The sequence below is a fragment of the Bos grunniens genome, chromosome 20, assembly GCF_055505025.1.
Source record: "Bos grunniens cultivar Pamir isolate PY7600 chromosome 20, Bosgru_T2T1.0, whole genome shotgun sequence".
Classification (NCBI taxonomy): domain Eukaryota; kingdom Metazoa; phylum Chordata; class Mammalia; order Artiodactyla; family Bovidae; genus Bos; species Bos grunniens.
The window spans coordinates 3,709,152-3,731,210 of NC_141184.1; the positions used below are offsets into that span (position 1 = coordinate 3,709,152).

The 22,059-nt window shown below is 45.7% G+C and overlaps 1 long non-coding RNA gene across 1 annotated transcript in view; it reads right to left on the bottom strand.

The window, feature by feature from the left end:
* LOC147350044 (uncharacterized) overlaps positions 1-17,804 on the bottom strand; it is a 33,915-nt gene extending 16,111 nt beyond the window's left edge. The window contains exons 1-3 of the long non-coding RNA XR_015149150.1: positions 17,528-17,804; positions 12,969-14,429; positions 925-1,164 (exon numbers count right to left, since the gene is read on the bottom strand). This is a non-coding gene — a long non-coding RNA (uncharacterized LOC147350044). The remainder of the gene's footprint in view (positions 1-924; positions 1,165-12,968; positions 14,430-17,527) is intronic.
* Positions 17,805-22,059: the final 4,255 nt, after the last annotated feature.

Consider the following 22,059-nt stretch of genomic DNA (forward strand, 5'->3'; position numbering starts at 1 on the left):
ATCCTCTGATTGAGAATTCTTTTACAAAAGAGAAAACAGCTAAGAGAGTTACTAGGTTATTTCTAATCCCAGATAGGAAGAGGAATTAATAATGAAGGAATATTGAGTGGTTACTATTGAAGAGGAATTGATATTAACTCTGCTAATTAATGAACTTCCCTGGTGGCTCAGACAGTAAAGCTGTCTGCCTACAATGCGGGAGACCTGGGTTCGATCCCTGGGTCAGGAAGATCTCCTGGAGAAGGAAATGGCAACCCACTCCCGTATTGTTGCCTGGGAAATCCCATGGATGGAGGAACCTGGTGGGCCACAGTCCATGGGGTCGTAAAGAATTGGACATGACTGAGCGACTTCACTTTCCAATATTTTCTTTTTTTCTGCTAATCAATATCAATGGGGACCTACACACAATGAAGAGGGAATAATGTGAATTCTTTTTCCTCACTAGTTAAAGAAAGGCAGCTGGTCAGGATTAGAAACAACATGTTCCTAACACCACCCAAGATTTGTAACCTTAAGTAAATGGGTAAGAAAAGCTGGAAGAGAAGAAAGAATGAGGTGGCCCTATAAGGTGTGGAACATCACATGGAAAGACTGCCTGCACTGCAGGAGACCCAGTTTGAAGATCAGGAAGACCCTCTGGAGAAGGGAACGGCTACCCACTCTAGTATTCTTGCCTGGGAAATCCCCTGGCAGGCTACAGCCCATGGCATTGCAAAGAGCTGGACATGACTGAGCAACTAAGACTTCACTAGTACAACCAGTCATTTGTTGAAACTGGTACCAACTTTCTGAACATTGGACTGTTGACTTTCTGCAGGATCCATCTGTCAGATATCAATATCTAAGTAAGTTTCTTTTTTTTTTAAACTCAGTTATGTATGAAAAGGCTGACATTCTTGATAATAACCAAGCCCAGTTTACCGTGCAAACTGAATGTCCCTGGTCACAGGCAACCTCAGCCAAGATGGCACTGCCGTTGTTAGGGCCAAAGTGACCTGGGCCTTGAGTTCTGATCATGCGGTTCCATAGACTGGTGTGGGCTCTCAGAGTTCTCTAGCGGTCCAGTCTTCCAGATTCAAATCCTCTGTGTCCTCATTGTGGTTCTCCATGTTTTCTGGGCTGCACTGTTTTGTTTCCTTGATTCATGTTTTTTTATTACTCCTTGGAAAAAAAGATATGACAAACTTAGTGTATTAAAAAGCAGAAACATCACTTTGCCAACAAAGGTCCATATAGTCAAAGCTATGGTTTTACCAGTAGTCATGTACAGATGTGAGAGCTGGACCATAAATAAGGCTGAGGGCCAAAGAATTGGTGCCTTTGAACGGCAGTGTTGGAGAAGGCTCTTGAGATTTCCTTGGACTGCAAGGAGATCCAACCAGTCCATCCTAAAGGAAATCAACCCTGAATATTCATCGGAAGGGCTGATGCTAAAGCTGAAGCTCCAACACTTTGGCCACCTTATGTGAAGAGCTGAAGCACTGGAAAAGACCCTGATGCTGGGGAAGATTGAAAGCAAAGGGAGAAGAGGGCGGCAGAGGATGAGATGGTTAGAAAGCCTCACCAGTTCAATGCACATGAATCTGAGCAAGCTACGGGAGACAGTGAAGGACAGGGAAGCCTGGTGTGCTATAGTCCACAGGATTGCAAAGAGTCAGACACAACTTGGCAACTGAACAACAAAACTGGCCTGTAAAAATTTTTTGTGTATGCATTTTCAGCTCCTCAAAACACTTTCAGTACAGCCTTTAGATATTTACTGATTCCTGTAAAGGATGATGTCTTCCCTTTAATTGACAGATATTTTAAAATGCGTGTTCCCATTGAACCATAAGTAATGGCTATGTTGTGTCTTAACTTTGCATTAACAGTCCTTCCACTGTCAGTCCCACACACTCTGAAGACACGTCAACCCGAAAGAAGACCCAGAAGGTCTGCAGCCCCACATTGTCTATTATTTCCGCCCAAGCTCACCAATCAGGAGGGAGAGAAGAGGCCCAGAAAGGTGAGGAGTGGTGTGTAAAGGGAGGTCTGCCTCAGTGGGCCCAGGAGGGGCTGAGCCTTGCTGCCAGAAGATCTCCTAGAGCCCACAAATGCTGCAACCATCAGGTCCTCGGGGACAGCATGAAAGATGCACATGTGTGTGTGCTGGAGACACGAGAAATCATATCTGGAGAAGGATGGGTTCTCCCAGGCAGAGACTTTACTCAGTGGACCAGGGATGGAGCCCTCGGGGTCCCGCTGTCTAAGGGGTCATCGGAGGTGGAAGAGTTCCTTAATGAGACACAGGGTGAGTTCCAGGAGAGCTAGGAAAGTGGAGTGTCCCAAAAGCCAGGTGTTATTCTCTCTAAAGGGGTCCCCTTAGGTTATGGATGAAAATGGTCCTTAGGCTTCAGCAAGATAAACATCACACATGAAATGCAGAGAAACATCTAGGGCAGGATTCCCACGATGGTCACACTGTGGTGTCCAAAGGGGCCACTCCTGACCACCAGGCTGAGCAGGGCCATTTCCCGAGGCATCCCAGGATGATTTAGAAGACTGGTAAAGTGAGATTTCCTTCAGTGCAGAAAACAATCCCACAGAAAAAGAGGTGGCAGGTGGGTCAAAGAGGACTCAGCCAGAAGGTTCTGAGGCAGAAGGAGCTTTGTGGGACAAGATCCACCTTGTGGGACAAGATCCACCAAGGTCCACAGTCTGGTGGACCACACTGCTGACGGGGGAGCCTCGGATGATCTCTGTTTTCCTGGGGTTCTCTCACGCCTTCATGTATAAATGGTGCAAGCAGCAAGGAAAGATGGATGGAATGCAAGGAAGGTTGTGTTTCCTAATGCCCCGGTGACTCTTAGAAGATTTGGTCATGATAGCAGAAGAATTTTCTCTCTGACAGTTTCAAACAATCTTCTTTCCACTGCATTTACCATCACATGTTGATATTTTTCCAGAATTTAAATATTAGATGTGGTTAAAAGGGTGAGAGAGAGAACAGGAATATATCCAGAGCACTAATACACAAGGCTGCAGTTGCTCCCACAACCCAGGAAAGAGGCTGGTCCCATTACTGCTGTATATGTGCAGTCCTCCAATGAATCCAATCACCCCATACCTGAATATTCACTGGAAGGACTCAGGCTAAAGCTCCAATACGTTGGCTAGCCAATGCAAAGAGCTGACTCGTTAGAAAAGACCCTGATTCTGGGAAAGATTGAAGGCAGGAGGAGAAAGGGACGACCGAGAATGAGATGCTTGGATGGCATCACCAACTCAATGGACATGAGTTTGAGTACACTCCAGGAGCTGGTGATGGACAGGGAAGCCTGGCGTGCTGCAGTCCATAGTGTCGTGAAGAGTCAGACACAGCTTAGCAACGGAACAAGAACAGCAACCACACTACATGGTAGATGTTACTCTTCTCGTTTTAAGGTGAGAGAACCAAGAACCAGCAAGGTGAGTGACTTCTTAGCAGCCAAGAGGCAGAGACAGATCCGAAGCAGATTTGGGACTAACAGCCTGAAGCCCAAAAGGCAAGAACAGCCGGTAGGTAAACAGTGATTTGCTAACAAATATGAGGACATAATTATGTCACTCTTTAATAGAACCATCAAACTGCAAAATGGAGCCAATTTAAGCTGCTTCTTTGGTGCTTTCTCATTTCCCTGGGAGCACAGCATCATCTGTACATGTTTATCATCCAGTTATTATCAACTTGAGTGAGCAGGATGGTGTCCAACTGTTTCCCAAGGCTTTCCACCTTTTCAACCCGCAGGGCTGAACTTAGAGCATCTTTAACGTGTTAGCAATTGAAACCGATGTGTATTAAGACAAGAATGATTCGTGTATAAACTGCTCAGGGTGCAATTTCAAAACTCAGCATGCATCCCCTTGAAGAACAACAAGCGCGCTGACCCATCCAGCGGCTGCGTGTGGGATCTCAGTGCCAAGCACTCCATTATGCAAAGTGGGTGCTTCCCAAGCGCTCTGCTTGATAAGGAAAACAGTGCAGGTTTGGCCAAGTCAAGTGTCCTGCGTTAGGGAGGCTCTTCTTGCTGAGCTGACAAGTATCTAAGGAAAATAATACAAGCACACATCCAAGTCCAGAGGGAAATGAAAGTACAGAGTCTTCCTGATTGCAATAAAATGCTAGGCCTGGCTAACCTTCCACGACCAGGACTGGAAGGGACTGCTCAGCTTCTCTGATTTGTGTCCATCCCAAACCGACCATGGAGCCCTGGTTCTCATCATGCAAAAGATAGGAAAGGCATTCGTTGAGATGTTTGGGAACTCAATTATAGCATCGGTATAATTGTTATTGCTGTTCAATCTCTTAGTCATGTCCAATTCTTTGCAACCCCATGGACTGAACCATGCCAGGCTTCCCTGCCCTTCACCATATCCCAGAGCTTGCTCAAACTCATGCTCACTGAGTCGGTGATGCCATCTGACCATCTCATCCTCTGTCTCCCTCTTCTCCTGCCCTCAATCTTTCCCAGCATCCGGGTGTTTTTCAAAGAGTCGGTTCTTGGCATCAGGTGACCAAAGTATTGGAGCTTCAGCATCATTCCCATATATATGCAATCTATACAATAGAGTTCCTTAATTTCTAATTAATCATGAAATCAAAAGGCCCGTTTTCCCCTTCCAACTATGTCATTGGTCTGTTTGTGATAGAGGAGTGATTCAGGGTCTTCCACTTTGGCAATCGATACACTTTAAAAATTGGGGGTTTTTTTTACAGATTTTGGGCCTTAGCCTCATGTATTCTCATTGGCAAATCAGGCAGGCCTCCAAATATAGTTTCTGAGGTATTTTCTAGCTTTAACTGCTCCTTTTTTGTCATCATCTCTCACTCATTTCCTCTTTGCTCATCCAGTGTGTCTACCAGGCTCACTCGGTTTCCTATCTCCCTTCTTAGCTCAGCCATCACAATCCAGTTGGCCTTTGCTCGTTAGATCTACTTTCTAAACATTTGATTGTTTTCATTCCTGTCATGTGAATATTCTCAAATCCCCAACCCCATTAAAATATCATTGCATTAATCATATTACGATGATGACTATGATTAACGTTTTCGGAGGCAGTGTTTACCAGTGTCAGGCTGAGAGCTCCTACAAATATTATATATGTATGCAATTATCTCTGTTAAGTTACTCCAGGGAAATAACAACAAGCTATTTTTCCACTGACTCAGTTCTGTCTCCTCTACAGTACTTTTATTGCAACTCTCATCTTCCCAGAAGTTGTCTCTTTCTCCCAAGTCCCCCTGGGAAGAAGGCTTTTACTAGAATACCACACTGTCCAGGGGGTGATTTGTAGGTTGGAAGAAATGTGATTTAGTGCACTGAGTAATAATACTGCACATCCTTCTGAGTCTTATAAATCTGTTGTAAATAATTTCTTTTAGTTTCCTCATCAGAAAAGGATTAGTTCCCCCTCAACGAGTATGGCTGTCCTAGGTCTGGTGATGCAGAGCTGGAGATGAGGCATGCCTGTGCAGGCAGTGATTCGTTTATTTGGGAAGTCCAGTCGCTGACCACAGATCATTTCCATGGCATCCGGCCTTTTGCCAGGCTGAGTGCTGCTTTGCTGGTGAACTAGGCCTCACGTCATTGCCTCCTGGTGCTGAGTTTCTTGTCCGCTGGTGGTGTGAGCCTACCCGGGTGATCTTTGAGGAAGTAGTCCAGGTCACGTGTTTGCACCTGGTTTCAGCTGGGAGAAATATCATCTTTTAGCCACCGCTTCACGGCTGGAATTCCTCAGCCAGCACAGCACAGAAGGTGAAATACATGGAATATTGTCTCTGCTGCTGCTGCTGCTAAGCTGCTCCAGTCGTGTCCGACTCTGTGCGACCCCATAGACGGCAGCCCACCAGGCTCCCCTGTCCCTGGGACTCTCCAGGCAAGAACGCTGGAGTGGGGTGCCATTTCCTTCTCCAATGCATGAAAGTGAAAAGTGAAAGTGAAGTCGCTCAGTCGTGTCCGACTCTTCGCGACCCCATGGACTGCAGCCCACCAGGCTCCTCCGTCCATGGGCTTTTCCAGGCAAGAGTACTGGAATATTGTCTCCAGGTATTGACAAAGCAGACTCGGAGAAGGTGTATGGTCTGAACAGAGTCAGAAAGCAGGTCAGGTCCCAATCTCAAGCACGGAGCAACCTCCCGTTCACCCACCTGGACCCACGTGGCCAGCCAGGATGTTTCCCACATCTCTTGCAAAATAGAAATAGAAATCAACGTCCACAAAGTGTGTGGTGCTGTAGCTGCTGTTATTGTTACTCAGTCAGTCAATCACGTCTGACTCTGCGATTCCTTGGGCTGCAGGACTCCAAGCTGCCCTGTCCTTCACTATGCTATGCATGCATCCATTTTTATCTACATTTTCCAGCTCAATCTGGTCACTGACCCTTGGCTCTGTCTCCATGATGCACACCCATGGATGCCTATTTTGGGTCACTGTTGGTCAAAAATAAGACTTTGCTTGACTTAAGAGTCTTTCTGTGTCTCTGCTTTGAGTGACATATCATAAAATGCTAACGTGTCAGTCACTCAGCCATGTCTGACTCTTTGTGACCCCATGGACGATAGCCTGCCAGGCTCTCTTGTCCATGGGGTTCTCCAGGCAAGAACACTGAAGTGGGTAGCCATTCCATTCTCCAGGGAATCTTCCCCACCCAGGGATCAAACCTGGGCCTCCTGCATTGCAGGCAGATTCCTTACCATCTGAGCCTCCTGGGAAGGGCCCAGTCTATCATCAACGCGTCTGCATTTCTCAACATGTGCGCTCAGTCGCTAAGTCATAGCTGACTTTTTGGGATCCCATGGCTGCAGCCCACCAGGGCTTACACCTTCCCCTAGTGTCTGGGGGTGTTTATTGGCCACAATTTCCTTATCTAGTCTATGGAACTGCTCTAAAGACACATTTAGCCAGAAGTTTAATCTGATCTTCAGTGGTAAAAAGAAAAATCTGTCTGCCAGCTGCAGTTCGGAGTTTGATCCCTGGGTCAGGGAGGTGGCCTGGAGAAGGAAATGGCAACCCACTCTAGTGTTCTTGCCTGGGAAATCTCAAGGACAGAGGAACGCGGTGGGCTACAGTCCGTAGAGTCTGTAGACAGTCCGTACAGTCCAAAGAGTTGCAGGCATCTGAGTGACTAAGTACGTCAAGTCGACAACAGCAAATCCATGATGACTTTGTGGTCATTTTTTTGAATAATTTAGTCACTGGAAGCTGTCCCTGCCATCAGCTCATGAGCAAAGATACAGGCCAAGGTCCTGTGAGAGGAAAAGTTCCCATAAGTGTTGGCACCAGAGACTGCGGTAACAGAGGAGGAAAGTTTCAAATCTCATGGCCTTAGAAGGTCGTCCATGGGAACGTCTTCCAATCGCCAGATGTGTAAAGTTGTAAGCAGATTTCCTTATCACAGTGGATGTTCCCCCTCATCAGGGATGTTGTCAGAAAAGCAGCAATAATATTTAGAAATACATTCATAATCTTTTTTCCACTTTTGATGGAAATTTCCTGAAACAGAATTTATTAGGATCCTTGTGTTTGCAGAACACACACCCACTTCAACACTACAAATGGCAGAGACTGTTCCAGATGAAGCTGCATGTTTTATATTCAGCCAGAAAAATGGTGTTGGAGAAGAGACTTGAGAGTCCCTTGGACCACAAGGAGATCAAACCAGCCAATCCTAAAGGAAATCAACCCTGAATATTCAATGGAAGGACTGATGTTAAAGCGCCAGTATATTGGCCACCTGATGCAAAGAGCAGACTCATTAGAAAAGACCCTGATGCTGGCAAAGATTGAAGGTAGAAGAAGAAGGGGACGACAGAGGATGAGATTGTTGAATGTCATCACCAACTCAACGGACAAGAGTTTGAGCAAGCTCCAGGAGATAGTGAAGGACAGAGGAGCCTGGTGTGCTGCAGTCCATGGGGTCACAAAGAGTGGAATACAACTTAGTGACTGAACAACAACAATAGAAAAATAAAATTTAGGCAAGCAAGTTTTTTTTTTTTTATGGAAATCACAGTCACTTGAAAAGATGAGTACTACACCCTCCAAAATGACAGGAAAATAAAATAGATCTGTAGCATTTCACCCTTTTATCTATCTGTGTTTCCATTTAAGCTAATATTTCGACTTAACTAATGATTTGTTGTGATTTATTTTCTCATTTAAAACAAGTGTTCTCATGTGTACTGTGCATTGTGATCTTAAAACAAATTTCAGACCCTACACACCTGAGTGAGAAAGACAGCATTCCTGCAGCTCCCTGCTTGGGTACGTTTGAGGGCACTCCCCTATCCCGGTCTCAGGATTCATGCGCCCTGAGACCTGGATGCCAGCGGTTACATAATGTGTCTTCACCCCCTCCCTCTGTGTGGATTTTCTGGCTCCTTGTTGCCTCCACTCTTTTACTGGTTTCAGGCCCCTCATTGCTGAGTAGAAAAGTACCTGCTTTTTCTCTGGCTCCCTGACTGGGGCCTCTGGGGGTCTTAGAGGACTAGCCCAACCTTCTATTGGGTTTCTCTTCAGTGCCTTGTCCTGGACCTGGCAGAACTCATTTATGCCCTCCTTCCCGCTGAGTCCTTGCACCCTGATGATGTTCTCCACATGCAGCTTTGACATGGTAGTTGCTTGACGCTATTGTCTAAAGCCAGGCTGGCCCCTACATCCCTCCATCTTATCAGCTCTCTGCTCTCTGCTGCAACTCCAAGCATAGCTGGTCCTGCCACACGGAGTCCCTGGGGCCACCGCCCAGCAGTATTTTCACACAAGGCGTTGATTGGAGCACCTGACGACTGGGATTGGGACTTTTTACTCAGTAATTGGTGCAAGCATGTGAAATGACAGTGTAATTTGTAAATCTGATACTAAGACTGTTTTTCTGTGTCCTGACCCAGCACCAAGGCCATGGAGTGGATAATTACTGCCTCACTGATTTCTAAGTGTCTTTGTCTGTGTTTACTCCAAAATCTGACAATTGCTGAGAGGTCAGAGGATGACCTGGGCTTCCCAGGGAGCTCAGGGTAATGAACCTGCCTGCAACACAGGAGATACAGGAGACTCAGGTTTGATCCCTGGGTTGGGAAGATCCCCTGGAGGAGGAAATGGTAACCCATTCCTGTAGTCTTGCCTGGAGAATTCCTGGAACAGAGGAGCCTGGCAGACTCCAGTCCATGGGGTTGCAAAGAGTCAGACATGACTGGGCGACTGAATGCGCACAGCACAGTGTTACTCAGGTCAGGGCTGCACGCTGTTTCACAGACTCAGCCCATGCCTCTGGGATCATAACCCCAGACCTCGGTGACTGGTCTTCCATGTGCTCAGGTCTGCTCCTGTCTTATATCTCCTTCCAGGCCCTTTGTGTTCCCGGCATTGGATCTGCTCTTCCAGGCTCCTCAATTTCCTGTCTCTATAAATGTAGTCCTTGTAATTCTACAACACAGACCTAAATCATTCCACCTGGCATGGCTAGAGTCCAATCCCAGGCTGCAAAAAAGAACCACTCCTCCCCCTCAGGGAGCCCCAGTTCACAGCAGAGTGATAACGTCACTCTCTAGCCAGACCTTGGAGGTCCCCTTTGTCTTACATCGTTGCCTTTATGTCACCACTTTTGCATTTGCATGCATCAACTGCTAATTCACTGCTTCCACAACCCTCCAGAGCAAACCTCCATGAGCTTAAGAACTGCTATTTCCTCCTGAAAGACACAGTAGCAGGGCCTGCACAGAGGAAGAGGATGGTTCTGCGATCAAGTGTGATCTCAGCGAGGATTTAGACACCCTGGGCGTGGGAAGATATGGACACTGACTTGGCGATTATTAAGTAGTGACAAGGCAATGCATAGAAGAAAGACTGTGGACGATGCATGAGCCTGGTGCTTCAGCTACATGCTAAGACCTTGTGATCTTGCTCCGCCCATGGAAATGTAGACCCTTCCAATAGCGCGCAGTTGAATTTTTCCGTCTTCCGCTACGGAAATGAACGATGGCTGTCTTCAATTCTTTATAACATAGACGCTATAATCTATATAAACATAGATATAACCTGGAACAGTCCGGCTTGCAGAGCCCTTTTTAACACTACTACAACGAGCACACTGGTTCTGATATTACATCTTCGTTTCACTAACAGGAGAAATTAGGAAATACACAATAAGGAAAGCACAAAGAGTGACCCTGTAAGTTACAAAGCTTGGTGAATTGTTTGTTATCTTGAATGTTACAGTAAAACACCCTTCTGGCTGGAACATATTACTTCCCACAGTAAAATGGTTAATGAGAGTCACCTACTTTTTTATTTTATGTACGCAGTGGTAGACCCTAGACTCAAATGAGTTCCCCAAGCACATACCAAGACAAAGGACACATATATGTTCTGTGGTGTTCATAGAATGAACAGGCTCCAAAGCCTAATCTGGACACCAGCTGTGATCATGATTAAAAAAAAGAAATGGATTTGCCTAAATTAGCATTTCCTGAATTTCAGTGATGTTTAAGTTCATATTTATTTTACAAACTGTGTTCTGCAGGTTAAATGGCCTGTGTATGTATGTGTATATATACATATATGTATGTGTGTATATACATATGTGTGTGTGTGTGTGTGTATATATATATCTGACTCTGTGCGACCTTATGGACTGTAGCCTACCAGGTTCCTCTGTCCATGGATTCTCCAGCCTAGGATAGGAGGCCCAGGATTCTCCATGCCCTCCTCCATGGGACCTTCCCGGCCCAGGGATTGAGCATGTGACTCCTGCATTGCAGGTGGAATCTTTACCACTCAGTCACTAGGGAAGCCCCATCTATGTCTGTATATATATATATATATATATATATATATATAGAGAGAGAGAGAGAGAGAGAGAGAGAAGGGAATGGCAACCCACTCCAGTATTCTTGCCTGGAGAATCTCATGGACAGAGGAGGAGCTGGAAGGCTACAGTCCACAGGGTAACAAAGAGTCAGACATGACTGAGCAAGTAGCACACACATACATACACACACACACACATACGTATAAAAACAATACATATATACACTTATGGAAGTGTAAAAGAATTGTTGCTCAGTTTTGTCCAACTCTTTGTTATCCTGTGGATTGTAGCCTACCAGCCTCTTCTGTCCATGGGATTCTCCAGGCAAGAATACTGGACTGGGTAGCCATTCCCTTCTCCAGGGGATCTTCCTGACTCAGGGATTGAACCTAGGTCTCCTGCATTGCAGGCAGGTTCTTTACCATCTCAGCCACCGGGGAAGGCCCATGTATATTTATACGTATATAGAAATTTATATTTATACATATATAAGAATTTATATCCTTCTCCAGATGTTAGAAAATTAGAAACTTGAATTAAAGCCTTAGTCTGACTTAAAATTGATTTATTGTTTCATGTGCTCAATATCTGTGTATCAATTGTCTATCACATAATAGAAATGATGATGACTCTGGAGACTGGTTATGTGGCTATTTCTTAGCGGCAACCAAGTTTTGATTATTTTAGCTCCCCTCTCCTCGTTCATGCGCATCTCTCATGACATCACACTTGATACTTGTCAAAACTTTTCTTCATAACTTTTCCTCTTTGTTGTTGTTCAGTTGCTCGTTCATGTCTGACTCCTTGTGACCCCGTGGACTGCAGCACACCAGGCTTTGCTGTCCTTCACCAACTCCCAGAGCTTGCTCAAACTCATCTCCATTGAGTCAATGATACTATTCAACCATCTCATCTTCTGTCGTCCCCTTCTCCCGCCTTCAGTCTTTCCCAGCGTCAGGGTCTTTTCCAATGAGTTGGCTCTTCGCATCAGGTAGCCAAAGTATTGGAGTTTCAGCTTCAGCGTCAGTCCTTCCAAAGAATATTCAGGACTGATTTCCTTTAGGATGGACTGGTTGGATCTCCTTCCAGTTCAAGGGACTCTCAAGAGTCTTCTCCAAAACCACAGTTCAAAGGGTCAATTCTTTGGTGCTCATCCTTCCTTACAGTCCAACTCTCACATCCATACGTGACTACTATAAAACCATAGCCTTGACTAGACGGACCTTTGTCAGCAAAGTGATGTCTCTGTCATTTAATATGCTGTTTGTCATGATTTTGTTGCCATAGTTACTAGATAACTAGATACTTTTCAAACTAGATACTTTTAATTAAAAACTATGACTATTCTCCCCACTCCCAAACACATACATGCAAATGTAAGCAAGGAGTAGGACCCTATGAGGACTTCCTGGTATGGACCCCTCCCCCATGTCTTCAGCTTTAGCTTGTTTCCCCTCATGTCCTCTGCTTTAGCTCCTATCATAACCAGATAATAGAATATGATGCACTTTTCCTGAGTTGTTTTACAGTTGTGGAAACCCCAACTGAATGGAAGAAATGACGCACTTGATGACCAGGAGCATGTAGAACTCAGACATACTGTTGCCTGACAACTGATAAGGTTAGCCTGGTTACCTCACCACCAACAACCAGAGAATTGTGCACAAGCTGATTATATATGCTCTGACCCCCTCCCTCACCTGGACTTTAAAAATGGTCTTCTGAAACCCATCAGGGAGTTTCAGCTTTCTGCACACAAGCTGCCTGGACTGCTGGTAGGCACCTGCAATAAACTGCACTTTCCTTCATCACAAGCTGGTGTCAGGAGACTGGCTTCACTTTGCATAGGTAAGTACCCAAGTTTGGTTCAGTAACACATGCACATGCCCCCACTCACAAACATACACATTCAAGAACACATGGGCAGTAACACACACACACACACACACACACACACACACACACACCCTGTGCATTCTCCCTGTGAAAACCCAATGGGACACCTATAGATGAAATCTGAAATCAGATCACAGACTGGTCATAGACACAGTGGCTCATTTGGGGGTTCAGAACAAGGTTCCCATGCCTGGCCTGTCACACCTAGACAAGAGTCCACCTGCCCCTGGGGCTTCACTTCCTACCTTTCCCATTTTTGAAGCCTCCTTCTATCCTGCACTGTGCCCTGTATGCCTCATGTGGTTTCTCTGCCTGAATCACCAGCTTTACAACGTCTGTATTAGTTGAGGTTCAAGTTTCAAGTTGGCATCGATGATGGGGAAGCTCCCTCTCTCATCATTTTGAATCGACATGACCCTAAAAAGTGAAAATGGAAAATAATAGAGAAATGTATATAGTGTAAGTAACTGAAAGAAAAAAATAACAATTAACAGAGAATGGAATAAACAGATGAAAAAGAAAGTTGAATGTCTCAAGCTAGATTCAAACCAATAGATCTTTTTTTTAAAAGTAAAGTTGTACTCTGCTCACCAAGTGAAACTATGTTCCACAAATGATCGTATTTAATCAATAATTAATTGGAGCCAATAGTAATAAACTATAGCTATTTACAAGTGAGCACTCACGGACATGGGTTGAAGAAATGCGTGTAAACATGGATTGGAATGATTCCTTATTGGAATAATGGCATTTTACTTTCTCCAGAATGCTGGCTGATAGTGTCAGTATTGTGCAATTTAAAATGATAAAGGGATTCTGTCGGTTTTTTAATGATGCTTAAAATGATGCAGAAAACAACGTGGGAGCAGTGGCAAGAAATTAACATGTTGGACGTGGAGCGTCCTGGCAGCCCCACTTGGTTAGTAATGTTGACCTGCTGCCTCTATGCACACGGATGACTTGGGTGGCTCAGGGCCACCAAGCCATGTGGTTTGAGAAGTTTCCCACTGGAGGAGATGGATTTGAACTGGTCCAGCCACAGTCTCCCACCCAGTCCCCCTTGTGACCAGAGGCATGTGTTTGTGAGAAAGCTTGCTGTTTTCAGGGGTGAGATGGATGATGAAGAAACAGAGTCAAAAAGGAAAATGGCCAGCAGAGCCATGAGTCCCCAGCCTCTGGCCTGTCCACAACCTCTTCTGACCAGCTAAGCAAACAGACTCTCGCCTGTAGCTTGAGAAAGAGGACTCGCCAGGGACCTCTGGCACCATGACAGCCTTGGCCAGAAAGGCCTGATATTGCTACACAGTTCAGTTCAGTCGCTCAGTAGTGTCCAACTCTTCGAAACCCCATGGATTGCAGCATGCCAGGCTTCCCTGTCCATCACCAGCTCCCAGAGATTGCTCAACTCATGTCCATTGAATTGGTGATGCCATCCAACCATCTCATCCTCTGTCGTCTCCTTCTCCTCCTGCCTTCAATCTTTCCCAGCATCAGGGTCTTTTCTAATGAGTTGGCTCTTTGCATCGGATGGCCAGAGTAATGGAGTTTCAGCTTCAGCATCAGTCCTTCCAATGAACACCCAGGATTAATCTCCTTTAGGAAGGACTGGTTGGATCTCCTTGCTGTCCAAGGCACTCTCAAGAGTCCTCTCCAACACCACAGTTCAAAAGCATCAATTCTTCAGTCCTCAGCTACACAGAGACAACCTTAAACCAAGATACAACCTTAAATAAGAATCACAGCGGCAGTGAGCAAGAAACCCCAGTCTTCCTCTGAAGCAGCATCCAGAATATTGCCCGTATTAAAATGTATCCTAAACATTCTTCTTGGAAGCTTAACCTACTCTTATAGTTTCCTAATTATTCTACAAAAACAGCACAAGATCAAAATCTTTGATTTAAATAAACCCTATCCCAAAATACGGAGAAGGCAATGGCACCCCACTCCAGTACTCTTGCCTGGAAAATCCCATAAACGGAGGAGCCTGGTGGGCTGTAGTCCATGGGGTCGCTAAGAGTCAGACACGACTGAGCGACTTCACTTTCACTTTTCACTTTCATGCATTGGAGAAGGAAATGGCAACCCACTCCAGTGTTCTTGCCTGGAGAATCCCAGGGACAGAGGAGCCTGGTGGGCTGGCATCTATGGGGTCACAGAGTTGGACACGATTGAAGCGACTTAGCAGCAGCAGCAGCATCCCAAAATAAAATAAGGTTATGTCCTTCTCTTAAAGGGATTTGATTTAAAAAAAAAAATGACTCGATAAAAAACTTCCAACCAAGTTGAATTTAGAATCTGCATAAAGTGTAATTCTCTTAATTCTCTATGTTAAGCAAAAAAAAATTTTTTTAAAGCTTGATATTTCCTGAACATTTCTGAAAAATTGAAAATTTCAGGGATGGGGAGTGGATGACTACAAATGTCACAGGGACTTAAAAGTGTCAATAATATTTTATATAAAACTAAAGGAAGAAATCTTTCCTCTCCTTCTTTACACTGGAATGTCTTCAAAATAGTGAAGTATCTTATGAATATGCATTCCTAAGTAAAAGTAATGGAAAATTGCCAAACAAGGAATGGCCTGCCAAGGACAAGATTTAGAAACAACAAACTAGAAAATGTAATCAGTATCGTATGTAGGAAAATAAGACAACAGCTCCCAAATGAACAATATTCTCCCATGCCTTACAGGATTTTCAAATGTAAGGCCCTGCATCAACAGCATGTCTTAATGTAATTTGACTCAATCTAAAACAGCTTCATCATCAAAAACAGCAATAATTTTGAAAAGTTGTGTTGATAAACCTATCTGCAGTTTCACAAGGTTTTAGAAAGCTGTGTACACATGTCATCTAGTTAATTCTCGATAGAAACATTTAGATGGCTCATTTGGCTAAATATACTCACAGGAGTTTCATTTAGCTCCATTAATTGAAATTTTAGTCACCACATGATGGTGTCTCAGCCTCTCTGACCTCGCCCATGAGCAGAATTCTCGCTGGTGCCTGACAACCCAACTCAGGAAAGATGAGTTTAAAAAGCTGAGCCCAACACACACTACTGTGTTGTTTTCACACTAGTCTCTTGCAGGAGTTGACAAAATGTCTTGTTTTTGCCTGGTCCACAAGCTGAGAATGGGTCTTACATTTTTAATTTTTTAAAAAAATAATAAAAGAAAAATACTATTTGGTGGCACATGGAAATGATCTGAAATTCAAATTTCAGAGGGTATAAATAAAGTTTTATTGAAACACAGCCATGCCCACTCACTCATGGTTTATTGGCCATTGCAACTTTGCTGAACTACATGCACAGTTGAAGAGCTGCAACAGAGACCATATTGCTCACACAGCTGAACATATTAATTGGCTTTTTACCAGCAAACATTTGCTGACCCTTACTCTGGTGGCTGAGACAAATGAGTGGAAGATGGGCCAGTCCTGCTTCTTGAGGGATGCCTGGTGCCCAGTGAAAGGCCAGGGCTTCCTTGGGTGGAGGGACTGCCCTTGGGGACATCAGTAGGGAGGTCCACCTAAGCGGGGCAGAAGACCAAGTAGTCTATTAACCTGTCGTGTGTTCATATTTCCAAGATACTACAGCACGTGCCCTCCTACGGGGCAAGGAAGGGGCTACTTTCTTTGTGTTCTGGACATTTGACAGTTTTCAATAACAACATCAAACTTAGGGCTTCCCTGATAGCTCAGTTGGTAAAGAATCTACCTGCAATGCAGGAGACCCTGGTTCGATTCCTGGGTTGGGAAGATCCTCTGCAGAAGGGAAAGGCTACCCATGCCCGTATTCTGGCCTAGAGAATTCCATGGACTGTATAGTCCATGTGGTCACAAAGAGTCGGACATGACCGAGCAGCTTTCATTTTCACTTTATAAATCACAGCATGAGAATGTCTTGAGTCCTGGAGTGCAAAGAAGGTTTCATGTATGCATCATCTTAAGACATAGAGTGTTCCCCTGACACAGATCTGGGTGATGGGGCTGGCATTGCAGAGTACCCAGTTAGAATCAGAAAAATCCCAAGAAACGAGTTATGAAAAAATAAGACACACTTCCTTCATATAAGAGCAAATGGGTAAAATTGGGAGGTGAAAGCACAGGTCATATATATGAAATAAATACTAAAAATCACAAAACCATTTTCTTAGAGGTTCATTCAGAAGGTGAGGAGACTGCACACTGAACACACGTGCTGCAGGGCTGTGGCTCCCCAGGGCGGAGGGACCCCACCTGTACTCCGGTGAAGGCTGTGGCTCCCCAGGGCGGAGGGACCCCACCTGTACTCTGGTGAAGGCTGTAGCTCCCCAGGGCGGGGGGACCCCCACCTGTACTCTGGTGAAGGCTGTGGCTCCCCAGGGCGGGAGGACCCCACCTATACTCCAGTGAAGGCTGTGGCTCCCCAGGGCAGGGGGACCCCACCTGTACTCTGGTGAAGGCTGTGGCTCCCCAGGGCGGGAGGACCCCACCTATACTCCGGTGAAGGCTGTGGCTCCCCAGGGCGGGGGGACCCCACCTGTACTCCGGTGAAGGCTGTGGCTCCCCAGGGCGGGGGGACCCCACCTGTACTCCGGTGAAGGCTGTGGCTCCCCAGGGCGGGGGGACCCCACCTGTACTCCGGTGAAGGCTGTGGCTCCCCAGGGCGGGGGGACCCCACCTGTACTCCGGTGAAGGCTGTGGCTCCCCAGGGCCGGGGACCCCACCTGTACTCCGGTGAAGGCTGTGGCTCCCCAGGGCCGGGGACCCCACCTGTACTCCGGTGAAGGCTGTGGCTCCCCAGGGCGGGGGGACCTCACCTGTACTCCGGTGAAGGCTGCCTGGGCTCCACACCACACATGGTGCCCTTGGAGCTGACCTGTTTCTCCGTCAGAATGTGCACTTTGCTCTCCTAGGAGACCTGGCATGGGGACAAGATGCTGATGAGCCTGCCCACTTTCCAGGCTCTGAAGTGTGTTACTTCTGAGCAGCAGCATCATTTTCCAGGCTACCAGGGATGCCCAGCATTCTCAAGATCCCTCTTCCCCACACCTGTATCCACAAACATAAAAACTGAAAGCCAACAAGATTTTGGCAAAAGAAGAAGAAAAAAAAAAGGGAGAATCAGAGAGGTTTTGCTCTGAAGTAATTTTCGCTGTGGCACGTTCCTCTTGACGTTGAACCAATTTGAGAAGACAGCTCATTTCTGCTTTAGGGTGTGGAAAGAAAGGCTATCTCCCAGAGGAAATGCAAGAAAACCATCCCCTGAGCAGATGCACTCATTCTAGTGGGGGTACAATGGTCCAAGAGACTCGTGGTGGACGGGAGGCTGAGTCAGGAAGTCCTCACGTGCCTCCCTGCAGGGGAAAGAGGGAAAGAGTGTTTGTGGGAGTTCCTGGGACATCACATTCCTGGGCCAGAGAAAGGAGCCAGGTGTGGACCAGGTGGGAGAGGAAAGCACGTCTCGGCAACATCTCCACCCTCCTCCCCTAGGTTCCAACAAAGTAAACTCGCACCAACTGCAGCCTCCTTCTACCCAGAACGCCCACCAATCTGAAGGGAGCTGGTCGCACCAACTGCAGCCTCCTTCTACCCAGAACGCCCACCAATCTGAAGGGAGCTGGTATTGGACTGTCAGGGACAGCTGACTGTCCCTGTCACTCTGCCAAACTGAAAGAGAATCAGAGTTAGATTTTTTTTTTCATTTATATCCCTTGCTTGATTTGAAACATGTGTGGACAAGGAATGTGGCCGACTTGGTTGCAACAGGAACGCACGCCAACAGATGACAGTTTTTATGGCCCGGATGCTTCCTCCTACCACAGCGATTAGTATCCGGTGGGGACCAGGCAGCGTCTGCTTGTCACTTTCAATATCGTGTTGTTACTTAACGTTACAAAGTCCAAGCTTAGCATGAAGTCACCATCCCGTGTTGTCAGTTGCAGAGGCTTAAGACCTGTGACACTGCTCCGTGGGGAGCGTCAGAGTTATTATTCGGCATTTTCCTCCTAACGGGAGGCTATGTTTGGGGATTTGTCATGGAGAGGAGCTCTGGGCTTATTTGTTTCCTGTTCTCACTCGAACACGCCCTCCCTGGTGGGAGCTGCAGCTGGTTGCCCTGGACTCCTTCTCCTTCATGCCAACAGACAAACAGCCTCCCGGGGAGCATCACGGGGCTCAGGCCTGCACATTTCATGCTGTGTGGCTGTCTCCGCGAAGCCGCCCACACAAAAAAATGCCTGCCTTTCTATGGGCCGTGAGCCTGGGATTCAGGTCCAACCAGGGGAAGGTTCGAAGCAGTTGGGAGAGGCAGAGAGTCTGAGCCTGCAGTTAGCTCTTCTTTGCTGAGGAGTTGTCCTTAGATCCAGAAAACCGTTCATATTCCTACTGCTCACTCCTCACAAGAGTAGAAACACCAGCATTCACCTCTGTATCTGGATACTGTTTCGGCGAGAAGGGAGGCTTTATGTGGGGTGGGAGGAAGCTGGGGTGAAGCAAACTGGATACAAAGCATTTGAAACCTCACCAGCCTGGATGGGAATGCTTTCTCCTTAGCACCTCCACCTGAAGATTTCTCAGATTTTTTTTTTTTTAATAATGCACACAAGTGAGCACCAAACTCTCCAACCCTGGTCCCCCACCAACAATATGGACTTCCCTGGTGGCTCAGTGGTAAAGAATCCACCTGCCAATGCAGGAGACATGGGTTCGATCCCTGGGTTGGGAAGATCCCCTGGAGAAGGAAATGGCAACCCACTGAAGTATTCTTGCCCCAGGAATCCCGTGGACAGAAGAGCTTGGCGTGCTACAGTCTATGGAGTCACAAATAGTTGGACGGGGCTTAGCAACTGCGCTTGAAGACATGCACCCCGCAGGGTATCTTGTCCAAGTCTTTCTAATATATCAAGGCAGAGCAGTTCAACGATTAGAACTAATTAACATCTGTGGTTTTATTAGTGTCATAGTAATTTCCTCAGCTCACTGAACAACCAGAAACTGCCAAAGCACAGGAAACACTGAAATCACGGAAACGGAGCCTTCTAACCTCTCAGAGGAGCCAGAGAATGAGGAGCGAGGCTCAGAGGTGCTCAGTCTCGGCCTGGTAGCCCTGGGCAGCAAAGAAAGCAAGATTTAGTCAAGAATCGTAGATGTGGCATCTCATCACGTTTCCAATCTTCAAGTTCTTAAAATCGTACCCTTTTCTATTTTCTATTACACCTAAGCTTAATTATCAAGATGGGTAAACTCTTTTGTAATAATACAGACCTAAGTCTGGTATAAAACAAAGGTAAATATATGTGAATTTACGTGCAAGGAAATACTGTGCCCCTGCTCAAGTCTCCTTAAAGCTTAACACAAAGTAAAAATTAAAAAAAGAAGCACTGATTCGTGAGGCTTTCAGTCTTTGCCTGAGTTTTCTGTGTAAATCGATAAGGAAGCTGTGACTAGTCTTGGGAAAAGATGTAAACAGGACAAGGTTTGAAGTCTGTTTCCGTGAAGGACTTGGTTGCACAATTGCCCACCATCACACTGTCTAAGCTCTTCTCTTTGGCTCCAAGTCCCCATGAAATCTCAGGAGTCTGACATCTTGGTCCTTAACTGCATATTTTCTAGACTGAGACCAATATACTCCCCCCTCAGCACATACATCAAAAGAAGATTAAACATTACATATATACAGTGGAGTATTATTCAGTTGTTAAAAATAAGGCCATTTGCAGCAACATAGACGGACCCAGAGAATGTCATCTGAGTGAAGTAAGTCAGACAGAGAAGGAGAAACGTCACATGACATCCCTTGTATGTGGAATCTAAAAAGAGGAATGATACACCATGAACTTGCTCAACAGAAACAGACACACGGACTTCAAGAACCAAGCTCACGGTTGCCAGAGGGAAGGAGAGGGGAAAGGGATAGGTGGGGAGTTTGGTATGGAACGTACACAGAGCTATCTTTAAATGGGTAACCAACAAGGCCCTACTGCACAGCACAGGGAGCTCTGCTCAGTGCCATGTGCCAGCCTGGATGTGAGGGCGATCTGACGGAGAATGGACACATGTGTGTGTCTGGCTGAGTCCCTTTGCTGTTCACCTAGTACAACATTGTTTGCTAATTGGCTATACTGCAATAAAAATAAAAGGCTCAAAAGGAGAAAAAAAAGATGATTGAAAAATTGAAAGCACAGTCACTAGGCGATGCATTTCACAAGAGGAGTTTGGGGATGGAACATAGGCAGGGCAAGAGGGACAGGTTCCTCCACCTTGTTTTGATGTCAATGGCACTTTATGGTTTCATGAACATAAGTGTAAAATTAATCCCCTGTGGGTCATTCTATGAGAAACTAAAAACCAAAGTGCTGGCATGAGGCAAGGAGCCCCACAGGCTCAAGTGTCCTAATGCCAAGGAAATGTACTATTTTCTGTCTGTTCCTGGTATGTACCACATTAACTTTTTTAAAAAATCAACCTTTGTCATCTTTTCTTAGTAATTTAACTTCGGAATTTCAAAAGATCAAGTTTTCTCATTCATTGCACTTTATTTAGTAAAATTTAAATTCAATCCAGATGAACAACTAAGATATTAAAGATAAAAAACATATTTACTAGTCTGATAAAAGCATTTGGAGTGGAACTTTGAAAGTATTATACTACATTTACTTCATTCTTTGAATACCATCTAATTCCTATAGAGTTGCATTGGTAGATCATAAAGTAACATTTCCTTATAAGTGATGCTTTTGAACTGTAGTGTTAGAGAAGACTCTTGAGAGTCCCTTGGACTGCAAGGAGATCCAACCAGTCCATCCTAAAGGACATCAGTCCTGGGTGTTCGTTGGAGGGACTGATGCTGAAGCTGAAACTCCAATACTTTTGGCCACCTCATGTGAAGAGCTGACTTATTGGAAAAGACCCTGATGCTGGGAAAGATTGAGGGCAGGTGGAGAAGGGAACGACAGAGGATGAGATGGTTGGATGGCATCACCGACTCGATGGACATGGGTTTGGGTGGACTCCAGGAGTTGGTGATGGACAGGGAGGCTTGGCACGCTGTGGCTCATGGGGTCGCAAAGAATGGGACACAACTGAGCAACTGAACTGAACTGAACTGAAGATATATAAGCAAACTAATAACATCGTTTCATGAGAAATAGAATATATACATACATATGCATCCTTTATGGGCTTCCCAGACAGCACTAGTGGTAAAGAATCCTCCTGCCTAAATAGGACACATAAGAGATGCAGTTTTGATCCTTGAGTCAGGAAGATTCCCCTGGAGGAAGACTTGGCAACACTCTCCATCTTTCTTACCTGGAGAATTCCCTGGACAGAGGAGCACGGCAGGCTACAG